General features: G+C 47.3%; 1 pseudogene; it reads left to right on the forward strand.

Moving 5' to 3' along the window:
• The first annotated feature begins 1,084 nt into the window (after positions 1-1,084).
• LOC132479629 (zinc finger protein 541-like) overlaps positions 1,085-18,849 on the forward strand; it is a 38,632-nt pseudogene continuing 20,867 nt past the window's right edge.

An 18,849-nucleotide genomic window follows, 5' to 3' on the forward strand; every position in this document is an offset into this window, starting at 1 on the left:
CAGTGGGAGCTGGGAGAAAAGCCCCCAAATCCTGACTCCAGAAGAGCTTGATTTGCGTGTTCATTCATCCATTCAACCTCCAGTGAACTTCCTTTGTGTCTGGCCCTGTGCTGGGCAGGGCTGGGGACACTGCAGCGACCACAACAGGCCTGCCCCCGTCTCCTGGGGCTCCCAGCCCAGCGGAGTAGATAGACCCATCCCCGGACACTGACGACCCAGAACGGGCCGGGCTGGGAGAGGGAGCTGTGGGAGCCCCAAGGGCACCAGAGACCCTGCCTGAGGAAGGGGGCGTTGCAGCTGAGAGCCGGAGGATGAGGAGGGGTAAGATGGGCAGAGAGGAGGGGAGATTGCGTGGAGGTAAGAGAGAGTGTAGCAAGCTCAAGCCGTCGTCTCTTCAGCCTGTGCTGGAAGACCCCACCTGGAGAAGTCCATGCTGGACTCGGGTACGGGGTGCATGGAGCCCACTGTTTGTCTCCCAGGAGCTGCTGTCATTTTGAGGGCAACAGGTTTTCCTTTTGTCATGCTGTTGCATCCGTCTGGCCCCCACACTTTAAGTGCCAGTCACTTTAACAACGGATATGAGTTTCCAAAATGGTCTGAGTGAGGGCCTCTCCTTGGGGTGGGGGTGGGTGCCTGAGAAGGCCCCGGCGTCAAATGTCGCCCGGCTTAGGGTCTGGAGTCTGGCTCAGGCGTGGTGGCCCTGCCCGGCTTCCTGCGCTGAGGACTCTGGGCATGGCCATGCTGGGTGTGCATTTGGCTGGTCAGTACCCTTTCCCACTCTCAGGCCATCTTGAGGTCTGAGCTTTGGGGCCGGTGGCCTCAGGTGACCCCCGTGGTTCTGAAGTCTCTTCTTCTCCAGGGACAGGAGAAGGACGGGGAAGAGAGAGACAGCAAGGAGAGCAGCCAACACAGGAAGCGGAAGAAGCTCCCACGGCCCGAGGCACTGCTCATCCCTCCTCCGCCCTCCATGTCTGGGGAGCCGGGCCCGGGAGGATGCCGCCAGAGCTGCCTGCGCTCGCCCGTGTTCCTGATGGACCACCTCCTGAAGGGACTGTCCCAGTGACCTCCCTACACACCGCCCCCGATGCTCAGCCCCATCCGGGAGGGCTCTGGGCTGTATTTCAACACTCTCTGTTCCACATCTGCCCGGGCCCGTCCCGACAGGCTCATCAGCGCCATGCTTGGTGAGTGAGCTTGATCGCCCCATGATGGGCCTGCGGGGGGCCAGACCCCCGCCCCCTGTAGAATTTGGTCCAGCCATTCTCTCTGGCCTACGCCTGGGTCTGCTCTGGGGGTCCCGTTGCTGTTCAGAACTATCCCAGGACCATCTGGGACCAGCAGCCTTCTAGGTGCTTATGACTTTGTAGCCAGAAAGAAAATAGACACCATTTAGCCTAAGCACCCTTCTGCCTGCCCTTTCGAGTAATTGTTTAAACAGCTTTATTGAGGTATAATTCACATGCCATATGAATCACCCATTTAAAGTGTACAGTGATTTTTTAGTGTATTCTTAGGATTGTACACCCATCCCACAATCTAATTCTAGAGCATTTTCATCACCCCAGAAGATTATATCCACGAGCGGTGACACACAGGCCCTGTAGCCCCCAACTCCTCAGCCCTGGGCAACCACCAGTCTACCAACCTACTTTTTCTATGGGTCTCCCTATTCTGGACATTTCATGTAATTGGAATCATAAATTACGGGACATTCTGTGTCTAGTTTGTTCACTTAGAATAATGTTGTCAAGGTTCATGTTGTAGTATGCATCAGTGCTTCATTTCTTTTTATGGATGAATGATATTGAATTCTCTGGATAGACAACATTTTATTTATCCATTCATCAGTTGACGAGCATTTGGGTTGTTTGTGTCCTTTGGCTGTTGCAAACAGTGCTGTTAAGAACATTTATGTGTAAGTTTTTGTTGGACATAAGTCCTCATTTCTCTTGGGTATATAACTCAGAGTGGAATTGCTGGGTCAAAGGGTAACTATGTCTAACCATTTAAGGAACTGCCAGACTGCTTTGCAAAATGGCCGGGTCATATTAAATTTCCACCAGCATTGTATGAAAGTTGCAGTTTCTCCACATCCTTGCTCACACTTCTTAGCTGTCTTTTTTATTACACCCATCCTAGTGGGTGTGAAGTGGTAGCTCATTGTGAGGTGTTTGTTTGTTTGTTTGTTTTGTGGTACGTGGGCCTCTCACTGTTTGTGGCCTCACCCGTTGTGGAGCACAGGCTCCGGATACTCAGGCTCAGCAGCCATGGCTCACGGGCCCAGCTGCTCCGCGGCATGTGAGATCTTCCCAGACCGGGGCACGAACCCATGTCCCCTGCATCGGCAGGCAGACTCTCAACCACTGCGCCACCAGGGAAGCCCTGTCTTGCTACCTTTGTGGAAAGTCAGTTGACCATAAATGATTTGAGATGTTTCTTCTTTTTTAATACAGATATTTTACAGCTATAGATTTCCTTCTGAACATTGCTTTAGCTACATTTTGTAAGTTTTAGTATGTTGTTTTTTTTTTTTTTTTTTTTTTCTTTTTGTGGTATGCGGGCCTCTCACTGTTGCGGCCTCCCCCGTTCCGGAGCACAGGCCCCGGATGCGCAGGCTCCGTATGCGCAGGCCCAGCGGCCACGGCTCACGGGCCCAGCCGCTCCACGGCATATGGGATCCTCCCAGACCGGGGCACGAACCCGTATCCCCTGCATCGGCAGGCGGACTCTCAACCACTGCGCCACCAGGGAGGCCCTATGTTGTGTTTTTATATTCATTCAGCTAAAGTATTTTCTAATTTATCATTCCACTTCCTGTTTAATACACTGACTGTTAAAGAGTGTGTTGCTTAATTTTCACATATTTGTGAATTTTCCAAATTGCTGCCTTTTATTGATTTGTAATCTAATTCTCTTTTGGTCAGAGTACATACGTTGTTTCTTTTTCAATTTAATTTATTTTATTTATTTATTTATTTATTTTGGCTGTGCTGTGCGGTTTGCAGGATCTTAGTTCCCCCACCAGGGGTCGAACCCATGCCCCCTGCAGCGGAAGCGTGGAGTCCTAATGACTGGACCGCCAGGGAATTCCCTTAAATTTATTTTAAAATTTAAAATTTATTGAGGCATGTTATATGGGCTAGAATCCGGTCTGTCTTGAAGAATGTTCCATGTGAATTTGAGAAGAATGTATTCTACTGATGTTTGGTGGAATGCTGTATTTTGTCTGTTTTGTCTAGTTAGTTTCAATTTCCTTGTTGATCTTCTGCCTAGTTGCCCTATCCACTGTTGAAAGTATTGAAATCTCCAACTATTATTTTTTAATGGTTTATTTCATCCTTCAGTTCTGTCGTTTGTTGCTTGGTGTATTTTGGGGGTCTGTTTGTAGGTGTGTATATGTTTGTAATTGTCACATCTTCCTCACGGCTTGACCTTTTATCATTAGGATGTGATTGTGACATCATTTGTCATTATTACAATAATTTTATCATTATCTCTAGTAATATTTTTGGTTTTAAAGTCTAATGTGCCTGACATTAGTATAGCCATTCCATTCTCTTTTTTGGTTGTTGTTTGCTTGGTATATATTTTTCTCTTCTTTTACTTTCAGCCTATTTGTGTCTTTGAAAATAAAGCATGTTACCTCTAGACACCATTAGGTGGATCATGTGTTTTTTATCCAGTCTTACAAACTCTGCCTTTTGATTGGTTTGTTTAATCCATTCTTGTTTAATGTTATATTGATATGGTTGAATTTACATCTGCCATTTTGCTTTTTATTTTCTATACGTTACATGTCTTTTTCTCCCTCTGTTCCTCCTTTCCTGCTTTCTTTTGTATTAAGTGAGTATTTTCTAGTGTGACATTTTAATTCCGTTAATTTTTCACTGTTTCTTAGTCATTTCTTAGTGGTTGCTCTAGGACTTAAAATATATGTCTTATCAGAATCTGTTAGGATGTGTAATAACTCATTAACAGTGAAATATAGAAACACTGCTCCTATCTAGCTCTATTCCTTCTAACTCTTTTGCTATTATATGTGAGAGACCCAGTAATACCGTACTGGTCATGTTTATTGCTTTATATAATTTTATTTTGTGTAAAAACACTGAGCGGATAAAGGAAAGCAAGCATGATTTATAGAGGTTGTTATATTAACCTTCTTATTTACCATTTCTGATCTCTTCATTTATTCTTGTGGATTTGAGTTACTGTCTGAGGTGATATTCCTTTACTCCAATGCAGCTGTGCTCCTTGTGCAGTTACTGTCACATATATTATATTTCTATATGTTACAGGCCCACAATACATATTGTTTTATGCAGTTATTTTTAAGGCCATTAAAAAAAGAAAAGAAATATGTAATCCTAGTGATTTTTATAGTTACCCATATTTACTAGCGCTTCCCTTTTTTTTTTTTTTTTTTTTGGTTTGGATTCAAGTTACCATCTGATGTCATTTGCTTTCAATCTGAAGGACTTTCTTTACTATTTATTTTTATTAGGGATATATAATTCACATACCATACAATTCATCCCTTTAAAGTATAGAATTCAATGGTTTTTAGTATATTCACAGAGCTGTGCAACCATCACTACCATCAGTTTTCAGAAATTTTCATCATCCCCAAAAGAAGCCCTGTACTTATTAGCAGTCCCTCCTTTCCATCCTCCCCATCCCCAGCCGTGGGTAACGACTAATCTACTTTGTCTCTATCGATGTGGCTATTCTGCGTATTTCATATGAGTGGAATCATACAGTATGTGGTCCTTTATGAATGCCTTCTTTTAGTTAGCATGATGTTTTTAGGTTTCATCCAAGTTGCAGTATGTATCAGTACTTTGTTCCTTTTTGCGGGCTGAATAATATTTCACCTTTAATATTTCTTGTAAGGCAGGTCTGCCAGCAACAGGTATCCTCAGTTTTTATTTATCTGGGAGTGTCTTTATTTTACCTTCATTTTTGCAAGATAATTTGCTGAATATAAGATACTTGGTTAACACTTTTTTACTTTCAGTAATTTGAATATATTATCCCATTGCCTTGTAACCTACATCGTTTCTCTTAAAAAGTTAGCTGTTAATTTTACTGTAGTGCCCTTGTATGTAACAAATTGTTTTTCCCTTTTTGCTTTCAAGATCTTATCTTTATTTTTGCTTTCCACATTTTGCCTATGTTATGTCTGGATGTAGAGCTCTTTGTGTTTAATCTTTCTTGGAGTTTGTAGAGTTTGCTGGATATACATATTGTTTTTCATCAACGTTGGGAAATTTTCAGCCATTAATACTTTAAATATTCTGTCCCTTTCTCCCCTCTTTCTGGTACTCCCAATACATATATATTGTTGCATGTAATGACATCTCACATTTCTCTGAGGCTCTCTTCACTTTCCTATATTTATTTCTCTCTGTTCTTCAGATTTCATAGTCTCCATTGTTCTATCTTCAGGTTTGCTGATCGTTTCTTCTGCCAGCTCAGATGTACTGTTGAGCCGTATTTTGGTTATTGTACTTTTTTAACCCCTGAACTATTTCCATTTGGTTCTTCTTTTTTTTGGCTGCATCGCACAGCATGCAGGATCTTACTTCCTCTACTAGGGATCACACCCATGCCCCCTGCAGTGGAAGCGTGGAGTCTTAACCACTGGACCGCCAGGGAAGTCCACATTTGTATCTTTTTAAAAACTAATTTCCATCTCTTGATGGCATTTTCTCTTTGATGACAAATTTTTATTTTATCTTGCTTTAATTCTTTAAGCATGGGAGCCAGGGGAAGAAGCAGCCCCCATCTCCTTGGCTGCACCTACCTGGGTAGAGCTTCCGTTACAAAGAGCTGGGGGCTAGGTGGGTAAGGGGGTGGGCCATGGCTCCAGTGCCACAGACTCTCACTGTTCTTCCCGAGATTTAGTGGGTTTTCTTGAATGAGTATTTCTTAAAATGCTGTATGCCTTTGGGACAACGTGCAGAGACTTTAGCTTACTGTTCTTTTTTTTTTCTTTTTCAATGATTTTTGTCAGTAAATCTGTTGTTTTGCCGAGTTCCTTACTCTACATTTTCAGAAGTCTTATCCCACTTCCATGCAATCTTTTTATTTTATTTTATTGTGATGTGAACAGTTAATCTGTGATCTGCCCTTTTAACAAAGATTTAAGTGTGCAATACAGTATTGTTGACTATAGGTACAATGTTATACAGCAGATTTCTAGAGCTTGATTAATTGAAACTTTATGCCCATTGATTAGTAACCTCCCATTTCCCACTGCCCCAACCCCTGGTAACCCCTATTCCACTCTTTGATTCTATCAATATGAATTCAACTACTTTAGATACGTTATATAAGTGGAGTCATGCAGTATTTCTCTTTCTGTGACTGGCTTATGTCACTTAGTATAATGTCCTCAATGGTCATCCATGTTGTTGCGTATTGCAGAATTTCTTTTTAAGGCTAAATGGTATTTCATTGTATGTTGATGTCACATTACCTTTATGTGCTCATCTGTCAGTGGACATTTAGGTTGTTTCCACATCTTGGCTATTATGAATGGTGCTGGAGTGAACATGGGAGTTCAGATATCTTTTTGAGGTCTTGACTGCAGTTCTTTTGGATGAATACCCAGAAGTGGGTTTGCTGCATGATATGGTAGTCCTACTTTTAATTTTTGAGGAAACTCCATACCATGCAATCTTTTTTTTCCAATTTTCAATTTTATATTGGATTAGAGTTGATTTACAATGTGTTAGTTTCAGGTATACAGCAAAGTGATTTTGTTATACATAATCACATATCTATTGTTTTTTAGATTCTTTTCCCATATAGGTTATTACAGAGTATTGAGTATAGTTCCCTGTGCTATACAGTAGGTCCTTGTTGATGATCTATTTTATATACAGTAGTGTGTGTATACCATGCAATCTTGAAGAGCCTGCTTTTAGCTGCTCTGGAAAGGCAGGCAAAAAGGGCCTCATGGGTCAGTTGTAGCCAGTCTCCTTGAGGCTCTTCTTTGGGTGTTTTCCAGATCACATGGACGGCTCTTTTGGCATCAGTGTGGTGAAGGACAACAGCAAGATCAGCACTGAACCGTGAGTTGGAACAGACTTAGAACCTGAGGGTCCTTGCAATGTGGGGATGCTTTTACCCTCCTTGCATTCCAGTGTCGGTTTTTCCCAAGGGAGCCTTCATCACGGGAAAGTCAGGTCTAGACCCAGAACCTCTCCAGGAGAGAAGTGGTGGATTTTTCCAGGTGTTTCCCCAATATTCCTTCTGTCCAGACATACCATAGTTGGATGTCTGCAGACAGAATGCCCAGCACCCTGGGGTTCTAGATAGAATTGGTGATGGCGCAGTGAGATACTGTTCTGTAGCTTGGATGTTCCCTTGGATACAGAAGAATGCCAGGTATCAGCACATACCTCCCCTGTCCTAGACCCCAAACGCCTGAAGCCAGAAATCTGGCAAAAAAGCAAATTGGAGGAAGGAAGGAAGTGTATCCCTCAAGAGGTCTCTGGAATACCAGTGCGTGTCTGCTGGGCTGATGAGCACTCCCTGTGTCTGAGAGATGGCCAAAAGGTGGGTTCCACAGCCCTGGTGAGCAGGGCTCACCACACATCTCTCTTGTATTTCCCATCTTGGTCACACACATATGCCTTTTATGTCCGTGTGTGTGGCCTCATTTCAGACACATCAACATAGGGAGCCAGTTTCAGGCTGAGATCCCAGAGCTCCAGGACAGATCACTGGCTGGAAGTGACGAGCATGTAGCTACTCTGGTCTGGAAGCCATGGGGAGATGTGATGACCAACCCGAAGACGCAGGATAGGGGTGACTGAGACTTTGGGGCCAGGTTCCCGAGAGCCCTCCTCCATGTCCAAGGGGTTTCTCCTCCCAGTTCTCACCTTGACCAAGAAGCAGTGATCCCCAGGCGGGGGTGGGGTGGGCAGAGCTGGCCTTCAGCGCAGGACTGCTTTGCTGTGCTGCAGTCCCTTGCCCCACCTCTCCTCTCACCCAGTAGCTGGCCAGGCCATCCAGAGCGGGTGCCAGGAGCAGGGTTTCTGCCCATCCTCCTTGTCGCTCCCTTCCCTCAGCCTGCTTGTAACAGAGAGGTGAGGGAGATGGTGACAGGAGCCCCCCACCCCATCTGTGCTGTTGGGGAGGTTTCCTCTCTGGCACTTGCTGACCCTCTGTGTCTCCTCTCCTTCTCGCTGCCGGGCTGCCTGCTGGAAACAGTGACCGAGCTCTGCAACGTGGCCTGCTCCAGCGTGATGCCGGGCGGGGGCACCAACCTGGAGCTCGCTCTGCACTGCCTGCATGAAGCCCAGGGCAACATCCAGGTGCGGTGCAGGCGAGGCGGGGGCTCAGAGGAGCTGTGGGAAGCTCCCTGGTCTCTTAGGGCCAGGGGCTCTAGGCGCAAGACACGTGCCTTCTACTTGGGGCTTTGCAGCTCACGAGAACCAAAGGCTGGCCACCCACCCTTCTCCCTGGTCGCTTTGGGACTGGTGGTGTCCTTTGGAACGTAGGGGAAATGCACACATACGGGCTCAATCAGTTATTTCTCTGGGGTGACAGCAGAGCACCAGGGTTCCTCCAGCGTTACCTCATCTCAGCGCGGCACTGGGGAGGCGGTGCCTAGCAGAACCAACTCAGGGCCTGCATTCATCTGGTTTATTTACTGAACATTAACTTTTGGATTAAAAATGGTGTATGCAAACCTCAGATGCAACAGAAATGCCTCTGCCTCCTCCAAGGACCCTCCTCACAATCCTGAAGTTTAGAAAATGAAGAAGTCCAACTGTGTGTAGTGGGAGAGGAAGTCACGTCACCCGAGTTGGAGACCCAAGAGTCAGGGCTACATGGTGCTTTTTCTCAAGCTGAGAGGCAGTGGCTGGCACGTGGTGGGTGCTCAGCAGAGTAATCAGCACACATTTACTGGGTCCTCCTGATACCTGGTGATGTCACGGTATCAGGCTGGGGCCAGCTCAGGGGCCCATTCTTGGTTTAATGCTCTGCTGCCACCATCTTGAAATTCTTAATAGTTTCTGAGCACAGGGCCCCGTGTTTCCATTTTGCGCTGGGTCCTGCAAACTGCATAGCGAGTCCTGACCGGGGTTACGCTGTTGAGCAAGACAAATGCCCTCTCTTTGCAGGGCTTACATTTTAGGAGAGTGAACACATGAAATACATTTTTTACAAGTGATAGATAATGATTAGTGCTATGAGGACCATAACATGGGGTAGGGCGGGGGCAGTGCCACTCCAAATGCTGCTCCCTGAAGAAATAAGGAGCTTGTGCCAGAATAAGTCCACACACTGTTTCGTCATCAAGTAAATCTTGCTATGAAAAAGGTAACGTCAGCTGCACTCAACAGTCCGCTTAGTGCTGTAGGCAATGTGTCCCAAGTGGTTCACAGCTGGTGGCCAGTCCACAGACCGACCACACTTTGAGTCGCCCTGGGGTAGGGGTGGCTTTAGGGAGGGCTGCACATATTTTCTGATTGGATGAAAGAATGAAGGTGGGCCTCTACCTCACCTTCCCTCCCTCAGAGAGTTGCCCACCACACCTCTCGTTCCAGGTTGCCCTGGAGACCCTGTTACTGAGAGGACCCCAGAAGCCACGGACTCACCCTCTCGCCAACTATCACTACACAGGTAACGAGCGTGGCTGCCCGCGTGGTTTTGGCCTGGCTGAGGCCCCTGCGAGCCAGTCACTTTCCATGGCAAGCTCTGCACGTGCCTCCCGGAGTTCTCTTGGGGCCTGCACCTGCCCTCCCAGAAGGGCCCGTCCTCTCTGGGGGACTCAGTGGGTGCTGTTCTCTAGTTGGATCCAACCTTCCCCTTTCCACTGGTTCCCTCGTGGGCTCTTCCTGGCCAGAAGGGGGGTGCCAGGTTGGGGTGGGCTCAGGTTTCCCAGTTGAGCACTCCAGCCTTGGAGTCAGGCAACCAGGGGCCCACGCCTGCCCTTGGCAAGTCTCTTAACCAGAGGAAGCCTCAAGTTGCTGCACCTGTCAAGTGGGGATGGTAATTGCCCCTACCTGCTAAGGTTTTTGTGAGGATTGTGTGAGATAAAGCAAGTAAGGGGCTTAGCAGAAATCTTGGCATATAAGTGGCGCTCGGTGGCCTGAAAAAGGAGGGGAGTCTGCACTTCAGCCGTGGCTGTGGTCCCAGAAGGAGAAACATCCTTCCTCCTCTTGGCTGTTTCTCCAATAGGTTCGGACATCTGGACCTCCATGGAGAAGAGGCTCTTTAAGAAGGCGTTCCGTGCCTACAAGAAGGACTTCTACTTGATACACAAGATGGTAAGGCGAACATGGCAGGCTGGTGTAGACAAGGCTCCTTCACACGGCCGAGGCGCTAGAACTGCAGGGCCTTTCAGGGGCGATACTCTGCTCATGCTGTGAACAGTTGACAACTACAATGCCATTGCTTGGAACAACCTGAAACGGTAGAGAAATGAATCCCATGTTCAAAATAAAGCCCTCCAGACCCCTCCCCACAATCCTACTTCTGATTTGATAACCTGACAGGTATTTATTGCCCATACGGATTTTACACACCTATATGCACTTTCTCAAAAAAGGATGACATCATATACTTAATATCCTGCTGATTAGTTTGCTCTTTTTTTTAACTTGATGTACGCAAAATTGCACATAATCGAAGTGTGAGATTTAATGTTTTTGACATAGTTATACACTTGTAAGACCACCACGATGATCGAGATAATGAGAGTATCCTTCACCCCCAAAAGTTCCCTCCTGCCCCTTTGCAACCCTTCCTTCCTGCCACCCGGGTCCCTAGTCAACTCTTGTCTACTTTCTGTCACTCTAAATTAGTTTGCATTTTCTAGAGGTTTATATAAATGGAATAATCATACAGCACGTGATCTGCTTTGTCTGGCTTCTTACACTCAACCTAATGATTTTGAGATTCATCCATGTTGTCGTGTGTACCCATAGTTCATCCCTTTACTGTTGAGGAGTATACCACTGTGTGGACGGACCACCGTTCATTTAATCATCCACCTGTTGGTGGTTTCCAGTTACTGATGACTACAGATAAAGCTGCTCTGCACATTTACATACAAGTCTTTGTACGGACATGTACTGGGTTTTTTTTTTTTTTTTTTGCGGACACGGGGTTGGGATTATAAATACCTAGGAGGGGAATGAGGGTAATTTATAGTAGATGTATGTTGAACTTTTTAAGAAACTGCCAAACTGTTTTCCAAAGTGGCTCTACCACTTCCCATTCCCACCAGCAGGTTATGAAAGGTCCAGTTGCTCCACACCCTCGTCGACACTTGGTATGCTAAGTCTCTTTAATTTTAGCCATTCTAATGAGTGTACAGTCGCATCTGACTCCATTTTCCTAATGACTAATGATGCTGAGCATCTTTGTGTTTTTTTGCTCTCTGTGCACCTTCTCTGGTGAGCTGTCTGTTCATATCTTTTGCCTCTGTTTTTATTGGAGTGTCTGTGTTTTTATTGAGCTGTAGGAGTTCTTATTTTGATCTGAACACCAGTCCTTTATCCAGATATATGCTTTGGAAATATTTTCTCCCAATATGCCATTTGTCAGTCTTCTAACAGTGTCTTTTGAAGAAAAGTTTTAAATTTTGCTTAAGCCTAACTTACTAGTTTCTCTTTTATAGACTGTGCTTTTCGCGTTGTATCTAAGAAATCTTTGCCTAACCCAAAGTCACAAAGATTTTCCCCTATGTTTTCTTCTGGAGGTTTTATAGTTTTAGGTTTTATTTCTAGATTTATGATCCATTTTAAGTTTATTTTTGTATGGGGTGCGAGGTGAGTTCATTTTTGCATATGGATATTTATTCCAATACCTTTTGTTGGAAAGACCATACTTTCTCCACTCAGCTGCTTTTGTACCTTTGTTAAATATCAGTTGGCCATATATATATGCATCTACTTCTGGACCCTGTATTGTTCCATTGATCTGTTTGTCTTTTATTAAGCTATTCCCATACTGTCTTTATTACTGTAGCTTTATTCTAAGTCTTGAAATTAGAAAATGTTAGTCCTTCAACTTTGTTATTCTTTTTCAAAGTTATTTTTTGTATTCTACATCCTTTTTAATTCCCTATGAATTTTAGAAATAACTTGACAATTTCAAAATAAAAATTTCTGCTAGGAACTTGATTGGTACTGTTTTTGACTCGTTACGTCAACTGGGGAGAGTTGTTACCTTAACAATATTGAGTCTTCTGACTCGTGAACAGGGTATATCTCTCTATTTCAATCTTTAATTTTTCAGCAATGTTTTGAAGCTTTTAGTGTACAGTTGTTGCATACTTTCTGTCAGATTTATTCCTAAGCGCTTGGTTTTTTTCTGTTTTGTTTTTTTTTGTTGTTGTTGTTTTTTTGCGGTATGCGGGCCTCTCACCACTGTGGCCTCTCCCGCCGCGGAGCACAGGCTCCGGACGCGCAGTCCCAGCGGCCATGGCTCACGGGCCCCACCGCTCCATGGCACGTGGGATCCCTCCAGGACCATTGCACGAACTCGTGTCCCTTGCATCGGCAGGCGGACTCTCAACCACTGCGCCACCAGGGAAGCCCAGTACTTGTGTTTTTTATGATGTTATAGAGTTCTTTTTTATTTCAGTTTCCAATGGTTTGTTGCTAGTATGTATAGAAATAAAATTGATTTTTATATGGATCTTGTGTTCTGAAATGTTGCCAAACTAACTTACTAGTTTTGGTAACTTTTTTGTGGATTCCACTGAATTTTCTACATAGACCGTCACATCATCTGCAAATAAAGACACTTTTCTTTCTTCCTTTCCAACCTGGATGCCTTTACTTTTTTTCTTGCCTTTTTGCACTCTAGAACCACCAGTACAGTATTGAGTAGAAGTGGTGAGAGTGGAAATCCTTGTGTTGTTCATGATATTTGAGGGGAAACCACTCCACCGTTAGCTGTAGGGATTTTGTAGGTCTCATTTATCAGGTTGAAGAGAAGTTCCTTCTATTCCTATTGTGCTGAGAGTTTCCATCAGGAATGGACATTGGATTGTATCAAATGCTTTTTCTGCACCTATCAAGATGCTCATATGATTTCTCTTTTTTAAGTTTAATATGATGAATTACATTGATTTTCGATTGTTAAACCAACCTCACGTTTCTGGGATGAGCTCCACTTAGTCATGGTATATTGTCCTTTATATATATATATACATATATACATACATATATATATATATATATATATATATACACACACATATATACACGTATATATATATACACATATATATATTGTTGGATTCTGTTCGTTAAAGTTTTGTTTAAAAATTTTCATCTATGTTCATGAGGGACATTGGTCTGTAGGCTTCTTTCCTTGTAATATCTTTGTCTGGCTTTGGTATCAGAGAAATGTTGAACTTACGGACTGAGTTGGGAAGTATTCCTTCCTCTTCAGTTTTTTGGAGGGCTCTGCCTAGCTGTCACATAAGGCTATGAGGTATCCACCACGTAAGGACACTCTGGTTTAATTAGTCCCAGTCGGTAGACATGTGGCTCCACATGATGTCACAGTGAGCGTCCTCGTGTGTACCGTGTGTGCGTTTTCCTGGAGAGAAGCCTTCTTGGGCCAGCCTTGTTGCTCAGAGCGTGCAGAGCTTAGATGGTGTTGACTCTGGTGGCTTCTCTCTGAACTCCTTCATCCCCAGGAGGACTTTGTGATTCTCTGTCCCCCGTAGCAGTGGAGCATACCAAGCCGTAGGGGAGAAACGTTTCAGGAGGGCTTTCAAAAAGTGGCGGCTGGCCCCATGGGGAGGGGATTTAGGGCGTCAAGGCCATACTCACTGCTACTCCTGAGGCACTGTCCTTAGCCGGTTTCTGTCTTCCTCCACTAGGTCCAGACAAAAACAGTAGCCCAGTGTGTCGAGTTCTACTACATGCAGAAGAAAATGAACAAGTTTGACTGCGGCCGAGCCCCAGTGCCGGAAAAGAGGGTCAAGAGAGAGCTGGGTGAAGCAGACAGGACAGAAGCGAAGGTAGAGGGTCTCGGGATAGGGCTTCAGGAGTTCAGCACGGATCTGGATGCCCGGTGCCCATCCAAGCTGGCTGGCGGTGGGGGGGTGCACCCCGCGACGTCTGGACGCTCTGGACACCTGCTTCTCCCTTAGAAGGGCGGCGGGGCGGTCAGCACCCTTTCATCACCTCTGCCCCCTGTGCAGGTCACTCGTAGCCCTCGGAGGAAACCCAGCCACCGTCCAACCCCCGAATTACCGAGGACTACTGAGAGTTACAGGAGGGAGTCCATCCCCAACTCCAGCCCAAACACCGGCTCGAAGCGGACCCCTGAGCTGCCGGGGAGCAGCAAGGGCCAGGGCTTCTTTCCCTGCCGGGAGTGTGAGAGGTACCGCCCTTTCCCTGGATGCTCCCACACTGCCTGCCCTCAGCCCTCTGGGGTGCCCCCCTCAGGGCTACCCGCCTCCCCCTGCTCTGACCCCTGTGTCCTCTGGTGCCTCCTCAGGGTGTTTGGCAAGATCAAGGGTCGGAATGCCCACATGAAGTGGCACCGGCTTCAGGACCACGTGGATCCCACCGCCAGGGCAAGGTGGCCCGTGGAGCCCTTCCAACTGTAGGAGGAGGAGGGCGAGCTAGGGGCTGGCATCGGCCCTCTGCGTGGGCAGCTAGTTGGGATGGGCACCTCCAGCCCTGTTGCGTCTCCTTTGTTGTTTCTGTACGTTTTCCCTTGTATATAGTATTAAATTTGTTTCTTAAGAAGCTGTCTTCTGGCTTCCCTGCCTGTTGATCCAGCGAAGGCTTTTGAGCCCCTGCCGCTCCCAGAAGCCACAGTGACTGAGTCCCTGCCCTGGAGGACCCTCATGCATGAATGCAGCCAGCATTCATCAAGCACCTGCTGTAGCTGTGCCAGACAATGCCCAGTCCACGTGATGGGGACATAGTGATGGAGGGACAGGCCCCTCCCCTCACAGAGCTTACATTTTAGGAGCGGGAAGGTAGGAGTGATAAAGCAGCAAAAAGGTGAGTTTAGATATCTATAGTGCGTATGCTTCGGGCCGTAATAACAGAGGAGTCGGCGTAGGTTTAAGCTCTCAGGACACGTGGTGGTGCCAGTGGCTCCACGGTGAAGTCAAGGCCTGCCAGCAGTGGCCAGCGTCTGCAAGTCGGCTGCAGCAGCAGCAGCAAGAATCCCCTCTTGTACGCGGAGCACCCAAACCTTCGGAGGGTGCAGGGCAGAGAGCAGCTCCCTCCCTTCCTTGTTGCCCTTTTTAAAAGTGAGGAAAGCTTGTAGCAGCGCCCAACAGAACGCCCCTCACGTCTCCTCGGCCAGAACTGTAGCCCGTGCTCTTTCTAAACTGATCCGTGGCCGTGGAAAGGGAAGTGGCCACCGTTATCCCGGACCCTCAAGATTTGTCTCCAGGGCAGAACCGTAAGTTGTGTTCCCCCCTGGTTCTCCCCAGTTCCAGGACTGGGGAGAACCAGTGTGTTCCCTCAAATTTCTTGTCACCCGATCCAAACTGGAATCCCATTTGCCAGGAAAAGAAGAGGAAGCAGAAACAGCCACTGGGGAGTCAGACCTTGTGTCCACCACAAAGCGACATGAGGAAAGTACAGCAGGGGGCCAAGTCCGAGGGAGTGACAGGGAGTGGCAGACGCTGGCAGGTGGATGGCGCGGGGGTGGGAAGCCACACTGAGGAGGCTGCTGAGGCTGAGACCCACTTCCAGGCCACGGTGCGGCAAAGCACAGACTCTGCCACGGGAACCAGGGGAGGCTGTGCAAAGCTCTAGCTGCTGTGAGGGTGCCGTGGGCGGCAAGACGGGAATCCTGGAGAGTAGCTGGAAGGCTCTCAGCGGAGATGGTGGCCTGGGCTGGAGTAGCAGTGAAGAGGCCAGAAGCGCAAGGATTAGGGATCATGTTAGAAGTAGATTCAGACATGCTGACGGGTCACACATCACAGGGAGAGCTGGTAAGGAAAAGGACAGATGGAGGTTGGCAGGGCAGGCTGGGGTTTGAGCAACTGAGTAGATGCTATTAATAACTGAGATGAGGAAGAGGGACACCTCAGAGGATTGATGGCTTAAAGGCGTGATTGTGTCTGTAACTGTGTGCTGCCTTCGGAGGGACTGGCTAGGGGAGCAGGGCAAACGCTGGTGTCAGGAGGCTTCACAGAAGGGCCAGGTTTCAGTTCAGTCCATCTGAAAAGACGGGGAGGGAGGAGGAGCAGAGGAGGAAGTTGAGTTGGAAGCGGTGCGGGCACTGTGGTTGGGGAAAGGACTCTGGCATCAGATGAACCAGAATCTACAGCCTGGCTCTTCTTCCTTCCTTTGCCACCTTGGGCAAGTCATTTTCCCTGTTTGAGTCTCAGTTTTCTCATTCTGTAACTGGGATGGAAAATGCCTACCCACATATATCTGGTTGGTTTGTTTTTAATGCCCTTTAACTTTTTCTTGTTGTTGTTGTTTTGCTGTGTTGGGCCTTCGTTTCTGTGCGATTGCTTTCTTTAGTTGCGGCGAGCGGGGGCCACTCTTCATCGCGGTGCGCGGACCTCTCACCGTCACGGCCTCTCGTTGCGGAGCACAAGCTCCAGACGCCCAGGCTCCGTAGTTGTGGCTCACGGGCCTAGTTGCTCTGCGACATGTGGGATCTTCCCAGACCAGGGCCCTGCATCGGCAGGCAGACTCCCAACCACTGCACCACCAAGGAAGTCCCGAACCTGATGTTTCTTAAATGCTTTCCGGGATGGCAATCCAGGACACGAGTGTGTAATCTATACATGCATTTGAGAGCAAATATTCCACAAGTAATAATTATGCCAAGGGCATGGAAAACCCACTGATACTTGACCAGGCGATGGATCAAAACCTGGTGGCACAGTGGTTAAGAATTGCCTGCCAATGCAGGGGACACGGGTTCGAGCCCTGGTCCGGGAAGATCCCACATGCCGCGGAGCAACTAAGCCCATGCGCCACTAGTGAGCCTGCGCTCTAGCGCCCGCAAGCCACAACTACTGAAGCCCGCACGCCTAGAGCCCATGCTCTGCAACAAGAGAAGCCACTGCAACGAGAAGCCCGCGCACTGCAACGAAGAGTAGCCCCCACTCGCCGCAACTAGAGAAAGCCCACGCACAGCAATGAAGACCCAATGCAGCCAAAAATAAAGAAATAAGTAAAAGAAATAAGAGAAAAAAGTCTTCAAGTATTTGGAAACTAAAGAACACTCTTCTAAAATAACTCATGGGTCAAAGAAAAAAAATCAAAAATGAAATTATAAAAAAAAACTACTCATTTACCCAAGGAGTAGAGAAACATGGAAAATTCAGATATATAGGGAAAGGAAAATTAAGTTGATCCATGATGCTACCAATCAATCCCATTCTGTTTGTTTCTATTCAAATTTATTTTTCCCTTTTAAAGACTAGGTCATTCCGTTTTTCAACAATCCTCTTGTTAGTGGCACGGCACTTAGTGGTACAGCATGAACATCCTTTCACGTCAATGGATATTCTCCTACAGTTGTATCTGAAATGCCTGCGCCATAGACCATTGAGACCAGAATGCAGTCACCCACCTGCCCTCGTGTCAGTTATTAGGTGGTTTCTCACATTTCACCAGGAAAAACAATGCTGCAGTTAACTCGCTTGCAGTTCACTGCAAGATCTCCGTTAATTTGTACAGATCGGCCTTAATTTCCTTAATTAAAAAACCAGAGTGGAATTGGCTGGGAGAAAGGACTTAAACTTTTCTAAGATTTTGCATTGTGCATTTCTGGATTGCACTTGCAAGTGTGCTGTTGATGTTACCGTCATGAAGTCCTGCCTGTCGAGTCACTCTGTCCTGGAAGCTCTCAGACTGTTGCTGTCCCCTCCCTTACCCCCCAAGTGTGGCTTCAAGATTGGGTGCCGCCCTGGAGGTGTGGCTTGACCAGGGTCCCTTCTCCCCCTCACCTGGTGCTAAGCCTGGTCTTCTCTGCGAGTGAAGCTGCTGAAGTTGGGGTTCTCGGCCAACTCCCTGAGTTGGACTCAGCTGCTGAAGTTGGTCTGAGGGTGGTAGAGTGCTTCGGCCCGGGCTCCGATGTCCCCGGATGTCATAACCTGTGCTTTCTCCCTCTGTCTAGACCTGGGGCTAGGCGTGCTCAAGGTGCCCAAAGAGGCTAACGAAGGAGGCAGGGCCACGTCTGGGAGCACAAGGAGAGGAAAGCGGCAGCACAGGTCCCCTCAGAACCCACTCCTGGACCGCAGCCTCTGCGGGAAGGTGTTCAGCAGCGCCAGTCCTCTCAGCAAGCACTGCCTGACGCACAGCCAGGAGAGGAGACACGTGTGCAAAATCTGCAGCAAGGCCTTTAAGCGTCAGGACCACCTGTATGTAGGAGTCTGGTCGGGATGTCTGTTCAGGGGGCTGCTGGGGGCTGGGCGTGTTCCCGGTTCTTTTGCATCCCCTCCCATCCACCTGCACCGCCCCGCACCGTCGGGTGTCCCAGGTGTGTGCGACCTGTGCTCCTCCCACGGCCAGTGTTTGGTGGGGGCGGGGGGCAGGGCCTACACTGCCCCGGACAGCCCGCCCTCCCCAGCCTCCAGATTCACTCCAGTGAGGAGAGCGCCGCTGCGATTTGCAGACGGGACCCATGTGCTTTAAAAACACACTCCAGAGGCAATTTTGTCATGGAGGGAGTTGGGCTAACTGCGTAGAGAAAGTTTCAGAGTCCCTGGTAGGTGTCTGAGCAGAACAGATATGCACTCCATGAGGAATATATGTTGGGATAACACCAGGGCGTGAGGGGTTCTGAAATGCCTGTTTCTAGAACATGGCAATGCAGTGTTCACTCTCTTTTTTCCTGTTTCAATTCCCCCTTTTATTAACTCGATTTTTT

Source organism: Mesoplodon densirostris, chromosome 19 (genome assembly GCF_025265405.1).
Source record: "Mesoplodon densirostris isolate mMesDen1 chromosome 19, mMesDen1 primary haplotype, whole genome shotgun sequence".
NCBI lineage: Eukaryota > Metazoa > Chordata > Mammalia > Artiodactyla > Ziphiidae > Mesoplodon > Mesoplodon densirostris.